The 16,042-nt window shown below is 37.0% G+C and overlaps 1 protein-coding gene across 9 annotated transcripts in view; it reads right to left on the bottom strand.

The window, feature by feature from the left end:
* Positions 1-16,042, bottom strand: part of LOC105227019 (polypyrimidine tract-binding protein 1) — a 498,255-nt gene that overhangs the window by 183,672 nt on the left and 298,541 nt on the right. Inside the window, exon 1 of one of the 9 annotated variants that reach the window (XM_049450398.1) lies at positions 15,616-15,638. The exons of the other annotated variants lie outside the window; for them this stretch is intronic. The gene's annotated coding sequence lies outside the window, so the exon portion shown is untranslated. Of the gene's footprint in view, positions 1-15,615; positions 15,639-16,042 lie in introns of those variants that run through there. 9 annotated transcript variants of the gene reach the window in all.

The raw sequence follows: 16,042 nt of genomic DNA, 5'->3' as shown, positions 1-16,042 counted from the left end.
TCATTATTACACTTTATTTGCTCTTTGCGGGGTTGTTTCACTTGCGCTGTTGTTGTTGTTGTGTTTTTTGTTTTCGTAACCACTTTTGCGTGAAGCAGAAGCAGTGGAACTACAATTTGTGTCAACAAACGCACGATCACGCCCCAAACACTTTGCATGCGGCATGTAACCGGTGCGCTTATGCGGCATATGTACAAAACAACAACAAAGTTTACTTACAAAAACAGCGTAAGCAACAATAGCCCAAGTAATCAACTAACAAACAACTTGTCGACCGAAATTACTTGGTTGTAAAAGCCATTTCGATCGAAGCGCGAACAAACACAGTTGGAAGTGGTTGGTTGAATGTGTGTGTGGAAGACAAGCGTTATGCTTATAAACATGTGATGTATGCATATTTTATGTTTTGACACTTAATTCAAGTGTTTTTTCAGGAAATGTCTCTTGGGTTTCAATGTATTTGGTTTAGAGATTCGCTGTACAGAAATGCACTAGTTGCGAATTGGTCTGGTGCCAATGCATATAGCTCTTGTTGGTGCTGCTTCTCATAGAAAGAACCGTTCCACAAGTTCGAAATCAAAATAACTCCTGCCCTCATTTTTTCTTGAGATCTCTTCTTCTCTAGTTATCGCGAATACATATGTGAGAGCTATTGCAAGCAGTCTTTTTGAACTATACTTTCCCAATAGTATACTTTTAGGTCACCTTCTGATAGGAGCTGGTGTTAGGCTAAGTAGAAATTAATCCAGAAGTAGTAATCTTGATAATAGAAAAAATTCGGCTTTAGTACATTATGACATGGAGCTTTGTTCAATTGAAGCATACATATATTATAGGATCTAGAGCTAACTTTGATAATAAGAGAACGACTGGAGCATGTTGTATTCGAAATACGGAGGACTCTTTTTCTCCCTTCATTAACACTCAGCCGCTATTTACGAAAATTGTTCCAAGCAAAAAAAAAAAACTAAACTTTTAAATAACATTTATTAAGCTATCGTGAAGTAGTACAAATCTGGCGAAATTAGACTGATTCTGAGCTAAAAAGAAGTCTACAAGTAATTTTAATGATTTATATTGATATGTTCTATATATAAAAAGCACAAATACAACACCGTTGTTAAAAATTCGGCAAAATACATCAGAGTTCCTCATAACCGGACACACTCCGTGCTTTTGTCCATCTAAGGGAGATGTTCATATATGAAGCGTGACAAAAAGGACTGTTTAAAATGTGTTCGTAGAGTCAAAAGCTGGAACTCAGAACTATATATCTGTTAAACTAATAAATGCGAGCCAACCTCAGTCAAGAGTGAATGAATTACAATTATGCCATAAGTTACCGTTGAGCCATTGTGTACCGGACGGCACCAGCGCAAGACAATTACATTTTTGTGATTATCTTACGTATTTTTTTAAAGAAAACTGTCGCAAAAGACAAAAAATATTAATTGTAGACAATTTTCATGTCGGGTAATAGATTATATATTATAGATATTAGAATTTGTGTTCATGAAATGTGTCAGGTTATGGGACATGTCCCACTACGAGGACTCTGTTTTAGGATAAAATATCACCTAAGTAGATTTCATATGAAAATATTATTTAATATTATAATAATAATAATTAATATTTTTTCATTTAAACTAAAAATTGCGCAATAATGCAAAGAATTTGTGTTTCTGTGTAAAGTTTTTTGTTATCAAGAATTTTCTTCTTTACAAATTCCGAGGTCAAACGCAATTCAAGTGGAACCAAAAACATTTAAACTAATTAGAATATTAATTATTATTTGTCCAGATAACTAAAATTCCTGAAAGTGCATACCAAAGGCAACAAACGTATAAAAAGCAAAACCACAAACGCCTCACACGCTTCCCACCAGGAGTTCGTGGAACGCTTAGACATGCCGCTCCACGGCGTATAATCTGCAATCCTTTAATAAATATTGCGGTTGCGTGAGTAGTTGCGTGGTTTTAATCAAATGTTTTGCGGTTACACAAAACAAAACATAACAAAAAAAACGTAAGAAAATAAATACAACAACAAAAAAATTATATATTTATCGCATACGGTACCGTGAATTTTTTAATTGCGGTCTAAGCGAGAGCAAATGTAGGTGTAGGGATTTCTATGCTGGCATGTGTGTGTGTGTGCAAGTTTTTGTGCTTGCCCCGCCAGATGTCGTTAATAACGCGAAAAATGTCAACAAGTTGCGTGGAAAAGCCGAAGAGGCAGCGCTGAACGTATGTGGCACGCAAGTGGCGGTCTTGTAGCGTGCGCAATAAGGCGTGCAGTGACGGTGGCGATGCAAATGCGCGATGGCAATACCCTGAAAGCATACAGAAATTGTGGCGCCTAAAGCTATGCAAGGAATTTATGTTAATGCGGGCGTTTATAGCTTTAATTGTAGTGTGTTGCAAGGAGAATGCTTAGTTATTATATATGTACAGATGAAGGGACTAGTTTTTAGTGTAACAAAAGTTCGATTAAGCAAATTTAAAGAGTTTGATATGTTAAAAACAGAAAAACTTGAATTTTGTGGAATTTTTTTTCGTACATTTTAACGATTTCTGATTCTTTTTTTGTAGGAATTCTTTCGTATGAATGATTTCAGATTCTTTTTTTGTAGGAATTCTTTCATATGAATGATTTCAGATTCTTTTCCTTTCTATGCGTATATTTGATATGACTTTTACTCTCCACACTCCCCGAAGATGTATGACGCAACACTGATAGTCCGATTTACATGTCTTTTACAGCCTTGACCGGATAAAGACCTATTTCAGCTAAGATCAGAATTTAAGAGAAGTGAGTGACATGTTCTGGAAGAATTTCCACTAAAATACTCCGTTCATCCAGGTCCAATCTGTAAAGAACTCTGGCTTAAAATATATTATAACGGCTGATTATTTCAGATTAACAACTAGACCAACGCTAGCATACATAAAAAGACTCTAATACATATTCACAGCACGAAAAGAGTTCACGGACGGTAAAATTGGGTTCCTCGGGTGTTTATTTGTTATTGTTGTTGAGCAAAAGTATAAAAACTTTAATTACCAACGATATAAATTTAAAACACACCACCTGCCACACTATAAAGCGTTGGCGTAAAAATTTAAGTGAAAACAACAACAACAACAACTATAACAATACATAAAAAGTGTAGAAAAGGCATTTGGTGGTGACGAAAGGCAGATAAAAAGCGCCGGACGAGCTGTGGTCAGTCCGAGAAGTGATAAAACACGGCGCATAAAAGCTGACTGATGACTGCACTCACACATGCAGAGGTCGGCTTTTATTACGTCATGTGTGCACATAATAACTGCGTAAATAAACAAATAAATAACAATAAAGTGGCGAATAAAACGCGCGCTTAAAGCGGGTGGCAAGTTAAGGGGCACCGTAGAAGTGCTGGAAGCGTGGAAATGAGGGTCACGTGACATAAAAAGCGGAATACCAGCAAATGTGGCAAGCGAATACACGTTGCAAGAATGTGCCTGTGTGTGTGTTTGTGCGTGTAAGCGTGGAAAGCTAACACTTCCCTGATTAAAAGCGTGTTGTGTTTCGTATTTGCTATGCATATTTTAGGTGAAATATTTTGGATTACAACAACAACAACAAGCAGTCAACAAAATACGGCAGCACGAGGTAGGAATTAACATAACGAAGTGCACTTCGCACGCAGGTTATTGGCAGTTTACAGGCAATAAACTGCGCGCACAAACTTCGTGCAATAAAACATGGGCGCGCGGCGGGGCAGCGAAGGGTGCGCGCGCGGGTGTTGGCGGTAATGGAAAGCTAAAGCGCTGCACAATGCGTAATTGCGTGACGTGCTGGTAATAAGCAAACAGCGAAACAATAAAACAACAATAACTAACGGTGCGCATTGCCAAATACTTGCAACATTTTGGGTGGTAACAACACGTCTACGCGTTGCAATATAATGTGTAACACGCAGTGTGGCAACAATGTCGTACATGCATGCGAGACACGCATACGCTTGCCACACTACTGAAGCTGTTGCAAACAAGTTGCAACAATGGGTTTACGCGCTTCAAACGATAAAGACAACAAATGTCAAGCGTTGCAAGGCGAACAGCAAACTTTCAAATTAAGTTTTGCACGCGTGCGTGTGGGTGTGTCGGCATTTCGGCGTTTAAGAGTCGCGCGAATGTGTGTGTCTGTGTATGTGTGCGACGTCGCTAAGTTGGCTCGGTTGTAAACGTAAAATTTAAGTCACTGTTGCAAGCTTTATGCATTTCCGCTTGCGAGTACTAATTTTTTTGTTAATACAATTGCAACGGTTACAGTGGAAAGCAACAATAACAGAAATGCACACAATAAATAAAAAGCTTAAGTTGCAACAATGCAAGCGCCACAATGGCAGCGCGTCACAAATAAGACGGAAAAACTGATGAAAGCATAAAAAATTAAATTAAATGCGCGCTCGCTTGCAACAATGTCACGCTTTTGCGCTTGCCACATCACTCAGCGGCGGCGTTCGTACAATAGCTCTGCTGCTCGTGTTGCTAGTTTTTGTGCCCGCGCCACAAGTGCGTTGCATATGCGCGCATGTGTGCGCTGCCGACCTTTGTCCTGCCCAACCGACAACAAGTGCGTCAACTGTTGCCCCACGCGCGCTGACTTTCTCGCACCCTCGTTTCCTCCACATACTCCACACACATCACAACAATGCTTCAAAGTGTTGCAAAGTGTACAAACAAGTCGCATAAACTTTTTCTATAATGTTTCGCCAACTTTTATTTAGATGTGTTTGTTTGCGCGCTCGTTATTGTTGTTGCTGCAGTTTTTCTGTTCGCTCTCCTTTCTTTAATTCATTTGTTAACTGGAGGCGCGCGCGTCGCCGTGAGGGTGAGGGTGCGCGCAGGAAATTAAATTGCTACACACACACGCGCTCGTGTATGTGTGGCACACATTGTGTACTGGCGTTGTGGCATAGACAAAGTGGGAACAAAGCTCTGCGTAAATAAAAACAACAACAAAGCGCGCGCGCCAAACAAAGCGTTAAGTAAACAGATTCGCATTGTTTTTGTAGTGTTGATATTTTTATTTTTAAATGTTGCAACATTTTACTGCAGTTCTCAAGTGGCTTTCGCGCGATAGTAGGCTAGATAAGTTTGTAATTCTGCAATATTGTTTAGGTTTGACTTTTTGGCAGCGCGGCGAAAGTCATCAATTTTTAAATAGCTACAGATGAAATTTTTTACGCTTTGAGAACTTTATTACCTCCGCTCAAATTTTTTTAGAATCAGCGATCTGACCTAAATCCACTTTTCTCTATCTTGTGGGCTCTCATTTACCGAAAGTGAAATTAATGTGGGTTTAAATGTCCTATATACTCGTATAATGAGGATGGTCCGGGTATACTGATTTGTATGGGGGAATTAGGAAGTTTAAGAAACTTTGAGTTAAACTCTTGGTTATTACCAAAAACACAAAAAGTTTGTTTTTAGTGTGAATTATAGAACGTTTTGCGACTAGAAGTTAAACACCGAATTAAACTCGAGTTTATTTTCAAAAACTCAAAAAGATGATTTTCGGTGTGAGTAACAAGAACGTCTCTCGACTAGAAGCTAAACACTGAGTTAAACTCGAGTTTTAGTGTGAGTTACAGAACGTTTTGCGACTAGAAGTTAAACACCGAATTAAACTCGAGTTTATTTTCAAAAACTCAAAAAGATGATTTTCGGTGTGAGTAACAAGAACGTCTCTCGACTAGAAGTTAAACACCGAGTTAAACTCGAGTTTAATCCAAAACTTGAAAAAGATGGTTTTTAGTGTGAGCTACAACAAAAAGTTAGACTAAAAGGTAAACTCCGAATTAAACTCGAGGTTTTGGCAAATCGTAAATTATGTTTTCTTCATAAACACAAAACGGTCGCTGTGTTATAGGATATTTCTTATAAAAAACTCTATCCTACTTGAGACTAAAGTCTAATACGCGCAATAAACTCGAGATTGCAAAAAAAAAATTCATAATTCTTCCTTAAATAACTATATAAACTCAAAAAAGAGGTGTTTAAGGTGAGTTTAAGCACATACTATATAATAAACTCTGCTTTGTTTTGAGACTAAACACCAAAACGTGCAATAAACTCGAGTTTGTGATAAAAAAAGTACATATAATTTTCTTTAAATCTCTGTGGAAAATCGAACTTGAGCATTTTGAGGTGATTCAAAGGAACTTGTGTTAGTAATATTGTAGGTAAAGAACCAAAAGGGTCAATAACTCGAGTTTGTGGCACATTTACTTTTCAAGAATGGAAAATTTTTGAGTTGAAAAATCATCTTGGCTAACAATTTATGATGCTTTTTAGGTATTCAGGAGTCATACACAGGCTTGTTATCCTTAATTAAAACAAAAAAAAAAAAGAAAAAATTTTCAGAAACTGCAATTGAACGCCTAGATATCAAAGAGTAAATATTTCAAACATAAATTAAATTTCAACAAATAAATCTTTAAGATTCTCTTCTGCAAAGCAATGCTTTCCAAACGCTTAAAAGCAGCACGAGCAAGCTTTTAACCGTTGTCCATCATACGGAACAATTATTTCGTATCCTTCGAATCTGTGTTAAGGCAAAATGTGTGTATCACGTTGTATGCGTCGTTAGGCATTGCCACACTTGACTGAGCTGGAACCCAAAAATTTGCTCAACTAAAAGTTACCCTGTGTGTGCTAGCCGCCTTTATTCAAAGGAGTTAAAGCTGTCGCACGCCACTACGCGTCGTGCTTGTGAGTTGCTATTTTGCCGCGTTGTCACTGTCACAGACACATATATACACCCGCACACACACACAGGCGCGCATGCATGTCAAGTAATCAATCAATTCACCAGTCAATTGTTATCCCTTTAATTCCGACGTTATTGAAGGAAATATGGAAAATGGCCACCAGGGTGCGATAGCAAATACAACAAGCGTACAAGCAGAAGCAACAACAAATACGAGTGTATTAGCAGCCATATCGCGTATTGCGGGGCGGTTATGAAGGTTGTCACCCCATTTACGAGCGCCGGTTAGATGGTGCAAAATTATTAATACTCGACAAAAAATTTCGAAATTTCGCTTGTCATTTTATATTCAAATGAAGCGGCACGAAGTGAAGTGGAATGAAAGGAAATGCCAAGAAGGAAGCAGTAGCAAAGGGACGAGCGAGAGCGAGGCAATGAACTGAAATGCTGGCATAGCAAATTCCTTTCAAATTTTCATTGCTATGGTGAGGTTTCTAGCGGGTGCTACATGTCAGCAACAACAAGCAGGCGGTGGAAATGCTTAGTGCAATTCAACTCAAGTGTTTGGTGTGTGCGTGTGTATATGTGATAATTAAGTGGCTTATTATATTTTCGAGCACATTTTCCTATGGTCAAGTAGCGCATTATCCAACAAGCAGAGGGGATCAGTAAACGGGAGGGGCAAAAACAAGTTGCTCACTTGCTATACACACTGATGAAAAATCTTAGAAATTTTTTTCATAAAACAAATATTTGATATTTTTACCGTGAGCAGCTTCGATTGAAAATTGGGGTTTATCGCCGCTATTAAATGGTAATAAGTTAGAAAAATAAATGTTTTCAGTTAAAACAAGAAAAACAAATTAACTTCGATAACATCGAAGCCAGTATAACCTTCACAAATAAAAAAATTACCATATAAGAACTTGATTTTGATTTGTCGCTTTGCATGACAGCTACAGCCATGGACACATAAATAGCACACTTGGTCATCAAATAAGAACACATTTATTTATTCCTTAGGTTTATCACTTACGGATTTAAAGAGGAATGCGTTTTATTTTAAAAATTATTCACTTTAATATAACTATAACACTAAAACAATAAATATTTTATTATCGCCAAAAAAAGACGAAAACATCAATATCCTATATGACAGCTGGGACACATAAATAGCACAATCTGAAAAGGGGTTTAAAAAAAGGTACAAAATTGGAAATAAGTTACATTTTTAAATTTCAATCTCAATCATTCTGGACTAACGGCGATAGTCTTTGCAATAGTAGAATGAAACTCGTTGGAAAGGAAGGGAATATAATTTGATATTTTCGGTCGAGTTTTTAGAGAAAACTTACTATAATACTTGAACATATTTTTTATGCAGTGAGAAAGTAGAGGTTTCAGCGAAGAAAATCCTTAGCGGTTTTTTCAATAACACAGCTATTTTTTCGTTAGAATCTTTTATTGAAAATTGGGGTCTATTGCCGCCACCAAGTGGTAGTAAGGCAGAAGATTAAATATTTAAATCAAAAACAAGAAAAAACGTGAACTTCGGTATCATCGAAGCTAGAATACGCTGGAAAAATAAAAAAATTACCATATAAGAACTTGATTTTGATTTGTCGCTTTGCATGACAGCTATATGCTATAGTGGTCCGATCCGAAAAGTTTGCTGAGATATTATAGTAATCATTTAGATAATAATCCGTGTGAAATTTCGTAAAGATATCTCGTCAAGGAAAAGAGTTTGGCATACAAGAACTTAAATCTGAACGTTCATCTTATACGACAGCTATATGTTATAGCAGACCGATCTTGAACATTTTTTCAAATATTGTAGTAATACTTAAAATAATAATGCTCGCTAAATTTCGTGAAGATATCTCGTCAAATAAAAAAGTTTTCCATACAAGAATTTAATTCTAATCGTTCACTTTATATGACAGCTATAACCGATATACAACCGATTTGAGAAAATTTTTCAGATATTGTAGGTATGATTTAGAAAATAACAAAGAATAAATTTCTTAACGATATCTCAACAAATAAAAGTTTTCCATACAAGAACTTGTGTCCTTCCGGGTGCTACAAGCGTCGTAGCAAACTTGATATAATTTTGGTGTTTTAGAATATATTACTTTGCCCTAAATTTGAAATTTCGCTTAATTTTTGTTTAAATAGTTAAAGTTAATTTCAATTTAAATAAAAATTGGTATATATTCCAAGCGATATTTGAAACTCCCTACCTTTCTTCATAGCTCATTTCACTCTCAATTAACTGCAAAAACAACAAGTAAGAAAAGTAATCTGATATATCCATTACTGTCATTGCTGCTGCGACAGGCTAGAACAATATTGAAGACTTTTCATTTTTTGAACGCATGGCAAAAGTCATATTTTCGTAATGAAATGAAAATAATTACGTTAGATAAATTACATGGCAAACAAGGCGCACACAGGCAACAAACGCACGACAAACACTCACACACACACATGCACGTAAGATAAAATATCAAAAAGCATAGATGATGAATACCAAGAAAGCGTAAACTGCTTGCTTGGCTGCTATTATTTGCTAACGCGCCTAGAATTATGCAGCAACAAACATCCAAACCGCTCAAGAGGCGCAAAGAGAAAACAGATTTATTTTGTTTTTACGCTATTTGTATAAGCTTTTTAATTTTATTTTAGAAAAATTACATTTTTGCTGCGCGTTGCCTATTTGTTTTAGACTTTATGTTTTTTTAATGCACTCACACACACACGCATCCACGGGCGCAATCATAATTTCACGTTTGAGGTGAGCGCCACAAAGGCACAAGGCAAAGCGAGTCAGCCAACGAGGCGCAATGACACACAGCTCGAGTGGCAAGCAACAGGCAGGCAGTAGAGTGGAGGTGGGGTGGCGCGTGGTGCTGTTCGAATGGCATGGCAAATTGAAATAGAAAATTCACCCTGAAGACAAATTGCGTATTTTTCATGCTTTCCCCATTTCTTTTTCCCCAAACGCATAAACTGTCTAGCTGACAGAGCACTCCATTGTCTTGTTAGCTGAAGGACTTTTTTTTGTTATTTATTGTTATTTTCATTTACGCACACACGCAGCTACGCCTGTTGAGCCTACCCAGTGTAATGAATACGTCGAGAGCACCTGTGTGAGTGTGTGTGTTTGTGTGGCTGACTGTTGCATAGAAATTGTAAATTTAATTGAATGACAGAGATGGCAAGGAGAGCGTTAAGCGCTTAAAGAGGGCGCACACAAACACATACATATATACATGCGTACTGTTACAATGTGCGTGTGTGTGTGTGTAGGTAAGTCGAGCAAGAAAGAAATGCGGCAAAGAAAAGTGTGCGCTCAGCTCAGCTAAATCATCTTAGCGCAACACGTGATTGACAGGATATTTAGACAGCATGTAGCGCATGGTGGGCTTTGGGAGAAACAAAAGAAGAACATAACAACAACAGCGGCACATAGCGACAGCGCAAATCGCTAAGCGCGCCGAAGATGAATGCGTGCTTTCAGAGCAAGATCTTGCATAATAGACGCCAAGATATGTGAAGGATATGCGAGCGAAGAACGAGTAGGAGGAAAAAAACAAAAAAAAACAACAACAAACAGTTTAGCTGATGCGAGCTGCATAATTAGACCTTACGCATGTCAGAGCAACGCATAAAGGAAGTTAGAAGGAGATTGACAGGATGTGGCACGCTGAAACAAATGTAGAAACACATATTAGAAACAAAAAATACAAAAAAAAATTAAAAAAAAAACAAAAAAAAAGAAAAGAAAAACAAAAAAAAATTGCAAATATTCATGTTCTGCATTGCTGTCAATACATAAAATATTTCTCTGCATTTTTCAGCACTACTCTGGACGAGTGTGAAAAGGTGGCGCGTGGCGCACTAAACAGTTGCTGCTGTGCGTTTGCGGCACTAACGGCGCTAATGGAAAAATTAATTAACAAAATTGCGTTTAAAAAACGCTGCGCGCTGTCGTTCGGCCGAAGTTTGTCCGCGGCGACGCCAAGTGATAAAATGCAGAGATAATCAAAGGCTGCAATTACAGTTAATGAATTTTTCCAAAGAGTGAAAGGCAAAGCAAAAAAGAAGGAGAAGAACCAAAAATAACAACAAAGCATTGAAAAAAAAAAACAACAATGAAAAAAGCGCCAACAAAAACGCACCTATTTGCACCTTGTGTGTGTGTGAATGGTTCTCTGCGGTCTTTCAACCTGCCTGCGGCTACAAAGGATTTCCAGCGTTTATTTACTCCCTTTTTGACACTGACTCTGCTGTGTGCTTTTTATAGACTTTTTTGCTAGCTCTTTGTAACGCCGCCATGCCACACACCACACGCCCTGCCACAAATGGCATTAATTTAATTTATTTCATTAATTTTAACACGCTTGTTGCTCTCCAACAGAGCAACTTCTTTGCCCGAAAAGCAAATTGAACAAAAATAGAATAGAAGAAAAAGTTCGAAAGGGACGCAAGCAAAGCAACTAGACAATCTGGTAACAGGCAGCAACAAGTGGCGTACTCCAAGTTTGTCTAAGCAAAAGCGGCGTAAGAAAGCGCAAACTTTTCTAAAATTTCTCAAGTAGTAGGGGGCTCTCACTCAAGCAACCTTTGCTTTCCATTAAAAAGGCAATAAAAAGAAAACAACGCATAAAAGAAAGTGAAATAGTGTGATGATTGACTGCGCAAACGGCCGGCAGGTGAGGTAATCAGGCTGGAGTTGGGTCCGGGTCAAAGTAATAAAGAGACAGGCAGCGCGGTCAAAATAGGGTATGGTAAGTACACCTTGCCAACCTTTCCAACCTTTTCTTGGTATTTTTGGCGTTTTTGACTGTTTGACGGCGCACACATTTCGCTTCACCGCCCGAAAGACATCCTTTTGTGGCACAAACACACCTAAATCTACAAAGTTAATGTCTTATTTTAAAGAAAACACTCGGCGGTTGCTCGAAGGAAGCGCCTACATCACCTCCACACCTACATCAAGTGTTTTTAATGTGCTTTTTTTTCGAACAAAAAGGCTCGTGGCATCCGTTTACAGTTTTCATTTCGGGAAAAGCTATTACTTAAACAAAATAGGCAACAACAACAAAAAGCACATACATATGTGCTTTGAACCTTTGACATGCTCAGCACCGTTTTGTGCTACTTGGACCCTCACACCACACACATTGAGGCAGCCACACTTTATTTATGTGCGTGCGCCTTTCGCAAAGTGTTGCGCAACAAATGTGAGTACCGTTTACTTCCAAATAACTAACTAAATATTTATGAACCTTTTTGCACTTGCCACACGCGCAATTCTGAAGACGTATGCCAGCACCCAAAGGTAAGAAAAAATAAGTTGAAATTAAGGTTAAATGACAAATTACTTAGCAATGTAGAAGGGACCAGAAAAAAGGCAGAAAAATTAAAAAAAAAAGACAGTAGAGAGTGCGAGCCAAGTCAGCGTTTCCTACCGTTACACACCTTCACACATTACTCGGTGTAATGGCTGGGCTATTTTTCACTGCTTATCGCCAACTAACGGCACTTTATTTATATGTGTGGGAAAACTTGTCCGCCGCCAGGTGTAAGTCCACTTGTAAGACATGAATGATAAGTTAATTAGTAAATTGGTTATTATAGCGGTAGTAATGGTGTCGGTGGTCCAAGCGCTGTTAAGTCTATGTCGCTCATGGCAAATGCAACTGCAGACACATCGTCATTAAGGCATGCCACTGCTGCAAGGCAATGTAAATGTTGATTGAACTGTGTGGCGCGTGAATAGTTGGAAATTGAAAAAAAGAAGAGGATTAATTTTAATGGCAAAGTGCGCAAATGTAATTGAAAGGTAACGAACAGAAAATTACACGCACAAAGTGATATTGCCGTTGAAGTCCGTGCCACGTGAGATACGCGCGACAAAGCGGAAACCGAGCGTAAGCCATGAGAAGCCACTCAATGAAAATTTCGCAATTATAAAAAATCGCAAGGAGTGAAGTCGTCATAAAAATTTAAAAAAAGGTTGCCACATGTTTGACATAAAAAATTAAAAAAAAAAACGAAAAAATACCTAAAACTTTAGTATTTGGGTACTTTATTACAAAAACTCGAATGAACGAAGTCGTCATAAAAATTAAAAACAAGGTTGCCACATTTTTGATATAAAAAATTAAGAAAACGGTAAACAATACTTAAAACTTACATTTTGGGTGGTTAATTATAAAACAACGTAAGGAATAAATCGTCACAAAAATTAAAAAACAAGGTTGCCACATGTTTTATATAAAAAAACTAAGAAAACGGAAAATAATACTTAAAACTTACATTTTAAGTAAACACGGTAGTAATACAGCCTAATTAACAAAATTTTAAGTTAAGGAGTTGCCACTATTCTCGAAATGCTAGTAAAAAATTCACTACCAGAAGTTATGCAAGGTAAATATTGAAATTTAAACTGTAAACCAAAATTTAGACAATGCAAATTTGCAAAAGGTTGCCACATGTTTGGTATGAAAAATCAAATAACACAATGGAAAATTGTTCAAAATATTATTTTGGGTACATGTGTTTAGGTATATTTAATTAACGAAGCTATATTTTCGAAATATTAAATAATAGCGTTGCCACTAGGCTTTCAGTGAAAAATATATAGAGATACAAAAAACATTAAGCGACTGCTTCTCATTTCAGTTGTTAACTAAACAATACGAGCACCAAATATAATTTTTAGAAAAGCATTAGTTTTAAAGAAGACTTAAATAGGGTTGCCACGTTTTTTAATTTTTGATTTAATAAAAAATTACTAAAAAAAAATTAATCACGTATAATAACTCAGAAGGATTACTGCAGGAGCAATTAACGTAAGTCTAGTGTGCCACCTGTTAAAAAATGTATAATTTAAAAGTAACAAATCATTACCATATTTTTCATTATACACATAGAAGCATTGCTATTGGAGCAATTATTGCCATTCTAGTGTTGCCACCTGTTAAAAAAATATTAACTAGTTTAAAAACAATACACTTTACTATTTTCATTACTTTTTTTTTTGAAAATTTTCAAAATTTGAGATATGCACTTGCTTTGAGAGGCTACATGAATGTGCCGCATCAGCATTGAGCGACCTCTTTACCCTATAAGCCATTAATGACCAAAATTTGCCATTTTCCACCCAACACATTTCAAATGGAAAACTCGTCACATTTCGAAAAACTATAAAACCGTTCAATTGCAAACACAAAGTTACCGTTATGAAGTCACATTTCGTACATCAAATTCCTCATCGAATTTTTAACACCGCCGTTATCCTCTATGAAACTCACACAGCCACACACACACACAATTGCGAGCACGTTTCCTTTAATCCAGCTGCATTTCATTACCCATAATATGATGTAGTAATGAAAACCTTTTCATAGACCAAATTTGAGCACATGATGCCACAGTGGAAAAGTGAAATAAAAAGAGAGAGAGAGAGAGAGAGAGGAGAAATGCAGAAAAATGAAATTTCAGTGCATTTACACTGGAAAATCGCACATAAGCTGGAGTGCAAATCCTGTTATTGAACCGTAAAAAATAGAAAGCTGCAGCAAATATACGCTTAACTGTCAATTTAAGCAGCCAACACACTCGGCGAGCAAAAGAAATGCCAATGCGGCAACAAAATCGAAGATGGTATATGCTATAGTCGCAGGCAGGGGTATATACATATGTACATACATTTGTATGGCATCTTCACATAAGTGAATCAAGCAAAAATGAAGTGCAGGTAGATGCTGCAAATGCCACAGCAGCGCGCAACAACAAGTCGCACACGCAGCACACAGAATGCAGCCAACGAACGTACGAATATAAGCAGTGAACACCGGCACCAATGAGATTACGTTACGTATACGACACGTTGGCTCATATGTATATATGTATGTGTGTGTTGTGAAGACTTTTGAGCACACTACTTGCAACCAGCGCTGCTTGCATGAGCTATGCGCGCTGGCAGTGAGTATATCAAGTGCCCAAGTAGTCATAAGAAAATGACTGCAAGAGCTGCCACAGCATACTTTTGGGAGCAGCACGCACAGTGCCACATAAAATGCGGTAGTTTAAGTGCCGAACAGCACTCGCTTGTTGTTAAGTTGATGGCGAAGAACGAAAATGAGAAAAAAAATTCCACGAAAATTATTTACAGTTAAAGTGCGGACAAGAAGCTGGTGGCAGGCGGTCGGTATATGGGCGCATGCAATGTACAGGTACGTAAGCAGTCTTCAGTGGAATAAAAGCGGCAATTGGATGGGTTTATTTAAAATTCAATTACGGCGTTGTGCTGCTTGCAACTAGAGAAGTAAAATACCGAGACGCAGCAATGTGTGTTAGTGTATGTGTGTAAGTGTGTGTGTGTGTTTGTATGGGTAGCGACGGAATAGCTGAGGCAACTACTTTGTGGATATGCCGGTCAGCAGGGCAAGTAGCAGGTTAATAAGACAATTTGTCGCACACATACATATATGTATGTATATATATATATAATTGTACAGTAGAGCTTTTCTAATGAAGCTTTGCCAGCGGAATTTGTATGCAGCAAGTGAGCGCGTAAATTTTGTAGGGCTTTCCTCCTTTGCAAATCAATGTGAGTGATCATAAAAATAGAAAAATTAAATAGTTGCCATATCCCCCTAAAAGAATTGTGGATCACAGAGAGAAAAAAAATTTCTCAAAAAAATTTTGGATGACGAGAAAAAAAATTATTAAATTTATATCAATTTTTTTTTTGTTTTTTTTCGTTTTCCACTTGGAATAACAACTTACTACATATAATAATAAAAAAAATTTCCATTGTTTAATAAATTCGCTTACCAAATTATATAATTTACATAAAAGCTGTTCATCGAGTCTTACCTGCAACGAGAAGATAGAGAAACACAAAAATATAAATTTAGTTTTCATATGAAAAATTAGTAAACAAAAACTGATTACAAAAACATATCAATTCAATTAATTTACAATACAGCACACAGTTTACAAACACAAACACAAACTAACTATGCGCACAAACAACAAATATACACGAACACAAATAAACAAGGCGACACAAAGAGCGGCAAGCAAAGAAATAAAACGAAATTAATATTAACCAAAACGAACAAAAAGCTGCCTAAAATGCCCAATAAATGGGAGACACAAAGAATTTTTGAAAAAAAAACTCAAATATTTTAATTTAATATTTCTAATATAAAGCGTAAAAAATTATCGAATATTAGAAAATCTCATCGACATCCGCAGT

Source organism: Bactrocera dorsalis, chromosome 2 (assembly GCF_023373825.1).
Source record: "Bactrocera dorsalis isolate Fly_Bdor chromosome 2, ASM2337382v1, whole genome shotgun sequence".
In the NCBI taxonomy this organism is placed as follows: Eukaryota; Metazoa; Arthropoda; class Insecta; order Diptera; family Tephritidae; genus Bactrocera; species Bactrocera dorsalis.
This window is presented reverse-complemented; position numbering and strand designations above follow the sequence as displayed.